Consider the following 6,071-nt stretch of genomic DNA (forward strand, 5'->3'; position numbering starts at 1 on the left):
TCTATCCAGTTGTGAGAGAGGTGTGTTAAAGTCAACCAGTATTTTTGTGTTCTGGTCTATTTGGTTTCTGGAATTGAGAAGGATTTTTTTTTTTTTTTTTTTTTAACATACATGCATGTGCCATTGTTTGGGGCATAAATATTTGTGGTTGTTATGTCTTGTTGATTTATGATTCCCTCAAGCAGTATGAAATGTCCTTCATTATCCTTTCTGACTATGAGGTTAGAAACCCCTGCTTTTTTTACTGAGTCTTTATGGGTGATATGTTTTTTCCCATCCTTTCACCTTTAGTCTGTAAATGTATTTTTCTATGAATTGAGTTTAGGCCATTAACATTCAGGGTTATTATTGAGATATGATTTGTATTCCTGGTCATTTTGGCTTATTTTTGGTTTTAACTTGAATTGGTTTCTCTTTTGATTAGCTTTCCTTTAGGGTAGTTCCTTCCTTTGCTGACTTACATTGTTGTTTTTCATTTCTTCCTCATGGAATATTTTGCTGAGAATGTTCTGTAGTGCAGGCTTTCTATTTGTAAATTCTTTTAACTTTTGTTCAACAAGGAAGGATGTTATTTCATCCTCAAATCTGAAGGTTAGTTTTCCTGGGTATAAGATTCTTGGTTGGCATCCATGTTCTTTCAGAACTTGAAATATGTTGTTTCAGGCCCTTCTATCTTTTAGGTCTGGGCTGAGGAATCTGTTGATATCCATATTGGTTTCCCCCTATATTTAATCTGATACTTTTATCTCATGGCCTTTAAAATTCTATCTGTATTTTTTATGTGCAGCAATTTCCTTATAATGTGCCTTGGTGTGAATCTGTTATAATTTTGTACATTTGGTGTTCTATAAGCCTCTTGTATTTGATTTTGTATTTCATTCTTCAGGTTTTAGAAATTTTCTGATTTTATTTCATTGAATAGATTGTTCATTCCTTTGGTTTGTATCTCTGTGCCTTCCTCAATCCCAATAATTCTTAAATTTTCATGTTATTCCTTAATTCTTGGAGTTTCTGTTCATGATTTCTTACCATCTTCTCTGTTTTGTCAATTTTATTTTCAAGATTAAATATTTTGTCTTCATTGAGGTTCTGTCTTCCAAGTGTGACGCCATCCAGCAGAGTCAATTTGGCACAGAAGACAAACAATAGCAAGGCTCTTGAATTCGGAATAGTTTATTGTTTATTCAGGAACCCGGGAACACCGGCGCTTGAGAAGAGCCGGCTTATATCCCCTCCAGGAGGTGAAGGGTAGGGCTGACGCCAATTATGCGAAGATTAGGCGGGGAGCTAGCTCTTCAATCATGGTAAAGGTCAAAATGAGCAGGCACGATCAGGAGCACTCAGGAATACCTGTGCACGCATTGTTTGTGTGGACTTAATTGAATACGGCCAATGATAAATCACCTGGGTGTGCTTATGTTAATCAACCTCCTCACCACCGCTGTGATCAAAACAACCTCTGGCTGGCTGCCAGTCACCATCTTGGCATAGTCCGCATGGCATAGCCCCCAACACAAGTGAGCTAGTCTGTTGATGATGCTTTCTATTGAGTTTTTTATTTGATTTGTTGTTTTCTTCATTTCAAGGATTTATAATTTTTTTCAGAATTTCTGTTTATTGAAATGATCCTTTGCTTCCTGCATTTGCTCTTTTAACTGTTTATTGAAGTGATCATTCATTGCCTGCATTTGCTCTCTTACATCATCCTTTCCTTCACAGATCATTTTAATTATGTACCTTCTGAACTCCTTTTCTGACATTTCTTCTAGTTTGTTGTCAATGGATTCTATTAATATAGCATCTTGGTTTGTTTGGAGTGCTTTCTTCCCTTCTTTTTTTTTTCATGTCGTTCATGTATCTTCCCCTCTAGCAATGTGGATTGGAGGTATTACTTTTATCCCCCTATAGGTTTATAGTGTCCCAGCATATTTAAATACCTCACATTTAAGGGGTAGATCATTATTAGCAGCACCTAATACAAACAATATGGAGTCTTAAACTAAATAGCCCCTATGAAGATGTTAATGGTATTGTCATAATAAACAGAGATGATGAGTTTGATTATTATCTACAATATAACCGATAGGTTGCAATAAGTTCTACAACTTCTAATGGTGGGTGAAGAGGTTGGGGAGGGTTGTAGGATGTAATTGTTAATGGGATAAGAAGAGAGTATATAGAGGTACTAGATCATAAGAGGATTGAAAGTGGGATCAAAAGTAGTTTGTTGTTAACATGAGAAAAGGGAGAAAGAGACTGAGAAAACAGGTAAGAGGAAAATAGAGTGAGAAAAATAAAAGAAAAAAGTTAAAATTAAAAATAAAAATCTAGATTATATCACACAGTATTCAAATCTCCCAATCTTCAGTAGCTTGATGCATGAGAGGTAACTGACAGTGAGCTTCTAGTCTTCAGCAGGTGTCTCAGGATGGGAGGCAGCTTTATCTTAGGGGATAATACAAGATGGCTTCCCAGGCTTCTGAACCATCTTGGTAGATGGGGAGTTGCAGTGTGTCCACATGGGGAATGAGTGCTGAGTTCCTAAGCTCCTGATCAGGTGGGTCTGGGTCCTCACTCGCCCTTGAAATATTGACATAAATACAGACTGTGGCCAAACAAAGTAGGTGATGATCATGTACTACTTTGGTCATCAGAAGATTACACTTATGTAGCACAGAGAAAACAAGCTGTTTATTGGTTCCCTAATACCTTAAGCTTGAGTTAGATAAATATAAACTGCTTTGTACTGAGAAGAATGAGAAACAGGCCAAAAAGTGTGGAATTTTGACTCCTGCCAGTTGAGATGAAATTCTCAGGGGTTCATCCTCCTGCCTGAAGCAATGATCTGGCCCTACCTGAGAGTACTTACTATGGGAGGAATTCCTCAATAAATTTCATAAAGCCCAGCTTGTAAGAGCAATGCCTCCAGCAGATAAGAAAAACAAAAGCTGAAAACGATGTGAATCACTGATTGTTTCTTACTGCCTCATTCTAGTTCTTCCTAAGTCCAAGAAAATTCCTTTTCTAATATTCTATGAATCATTTTAATGAGCTACTATGCTTTTACAAAAGATAGAAAAAAATTACTCTTTCTTTTAACATAGTAGTTGTAAGATTTTCAAAAATGAAAGGTTTATCTTCCCCCATGGAGATATAAAAGATGTTTTATATCCAAATTAAAAATAATCCAATTGTATGGACATGTAGAAATATTCTATAGATGAAACAATAAAAATGTAGTGAAAGCAAATTTATTACAGAAAATTGTTAAGGAAATAGTAGAAATGAAAAATCTGAGAAATGAAAAATCTGAGAAATGAAATCACAGGATCATAGAATATGGTTATTTAAGAATTTAGCTTTTATTCTAAAGTAATGAAGTGATTTTCATATCCACAAAAATATATGAGAATGATTATTTCACTCTACTTTCTTCAACATTGAACATTCCCCAGTTTTTAAACTTTGCTAACTATGAATTAATGTTTTGACCATTTAATTATTGCAAGGTCTTTTCCTGTTCTTTAGAAATTTCTCATATTTATGAATTATTTTACAAATGTTATAAAAGTATTACCAAAATAGAGAAAAATTCACAAATCATACCTTTGCAGTCAAATGAATAGTCACAAAACAGCCAGCACTGAGCAAAAAAAAAAAAAAAAAATAGTCCTAACATTTTAGGAGTTCTGTTATTTACCTATTTATCCCACTGTCCCCCGAAGGTAAACATTCTCCTGACTTCTAAAACCATAGATTAGTTTCATTTGTTTTTCAGTCTTATTTAATGAAACATGAAATTTGTGTCTGGATTTTTTTTCTACTCCATATATGTTTCTGGAATTCTTTAATGCCTTCCATGTAGTTGTAATTCACTCATCATTACAGATATTTAGTTTCAAATTTGAAATGTGATAATTTACTTATTGCAATATACACAGACATTAGGTTGTTCAATGGTTCTGATAAGTGTCCACCAGGGACTCATGTATTCAGGGCTTGCTCCCCAGCCCTTAGTGATATTCAGAGATGGTGACACTTTTAAGATGTAGGGCCTAGACCACCAAAGTTAGGTCACTGAGAGCATGTACTTAGGAATATTAGGACCATGGTCTCTTCCTCTTCCTCTTCCTCTCTGTATACTTCTCAACTGTCCCAAGATGAACAACTTTGTCTACCACATGTTCCCCACCATATTGTAAAGCCTCACTACAGGTCCATAAGCCACTGCACTAAGAGATCATGACTGAAAAAAATTGAAATCATGAACTAAAATAAACCTTTCCTCTTTATGGGTTGATTATCTAAGGTATTTTGTTATAGTATCATAAAGCTGAGGATCATAGTTTATTTCCATTTGATGTCTGTTATGAATGATGTTACTCTTAAATGTTTATGATTTTAAATTCACTAACCTTTTTCTCTTCAGTTTATTTTACTGCTTTTCTGCTTTAAGCTTTTCTCATTTTGAGAATTATAAACAAACTTACTATAGTTTTCTAGTTATTTTAAATCATTTTATCTTAACTATCTATTAAATTTGTGTGTCATAGGTTTACTGAGTGAAACACTATGGATATAACCTTTTTTCTTTTCATCCAAATACAAAATGATTGAACCAGTAGATAACTAGTTCACTGTGGAGAGTGAATGAGCCCTGGTTATCAGCTGATCTTGTAGTGTAGGCAAAAGCCAAACCTTGGAAATTTTCCTTGCCAAAAGGCAAGGATGTGAACAGCCTTGATATCCAGCTGTGATGCTAATAATTATCAGATGTTCCAGTACAATGGATTTTCTGGATACAGCAGGATAGTTACAAATGTTTCTAGCTCCACAAATTTTAGTGAAAAAAGAAGTCATTAATAACTCATGACTCCTGAACAATTTACAATGCCCCTATAGTTAAACTTCCTGATTGTGAGACCTTATATAATAAACTTGGGGAGCTAGTTCTGGGTCACTGTTCCTCCATCAGAGGGCAATGTCCCACCTGGTCCCAGCTTTGCTTAAAAATATCTCTGTTTTTCTCAATCTCCCATCACTCCTACTCAAGATCCTTTATTGATGCTGTGTGGGGTCATGGCAGTTCATCTTTGTTCATTTGATCTTTAGTGCAACTGTGATCATTGAAATTAATAAAGAGGCATGTGCTTATATGACTTTGTGGAGAACAAATGAACCCCAGTTATTGGCTGCCCCTGTAGTATCAGCAAAGCCTTGCCTGGGAAATATTCCTTGACAAGGACAGGATATGTGAATGGCCTTGATACTTGAGTCTGACATCAATAGTTATCAGATATTTCAGTACAAGGATTTTCTGGATACATTAGGATAGCCACAGGATGTTCCTAACACTGTAACAGTAGGAAATGTTTCTAGCTCTATAACTTTTTAGCAGACAAAGAAGTCTTTTGGTCACCCATAAGCTTTAAACAATTTACAAGGCTTCTATAGTTTAACTTCCTGCTAAAGAGACCTTATAAAATAAACATGCTGAGCTAGTTCTGAGTCACTGTTCCTCCATCAGAGGGCAGTGTCCCACTGGACCCCAGCTTTGCTTGAAAATGTCTCTGTGTTTTTCTTTGTCTGCTTTCCTTAATCTCTCATCACCCCTACTGAAGATTCTTTGTTGTGCTGTGTGGGTCTTGGCATGACTTGTTCAATTATTCTACTTACTATTACATTTCAATATTCACAAAAAATTTGAAACCAGAGAATTGAAGTTTAATTGCAAGAATAATAGACTTGTTAATGTTTAATTGATCCTTAATTTCATTATAGATTAAAAAATACACAATAGCCAATATTCCCTGAAGACTTTCAGAAACGAGTTATGTTTTATGCTTTCTATTTTCCTGTTTTCAAGCAGATGATTCAAGTAGCCTATTTCCCAACAATTCAATTTTCAAATGTCAAAAGCATTCATCAAATTAATGGCAACTTATCTAAGCACAGTTTACTCATTCTATTATATAGCTTTAGAATTAATAATTAAATGATAGGTAAAAATTAGTATGTATGTTAAATTTTACCCTCTGATTAATATATTTTTATATAATTATTTTGCACTT

Source organism: Sciurus carolinensis, chromosome 7 (genome assembly GCF_902686445.1).
Source record: "Sciurus carolinensis chromosome 7, mSciCar1.2, whole genome shotgun sequence".
Taxonomy (NCBI): Eukaryota; Metazoa; Chordata; class Mammalia; order Rodentia; family Sciuridae; genus Sciurus; species Sciurus carolinensis.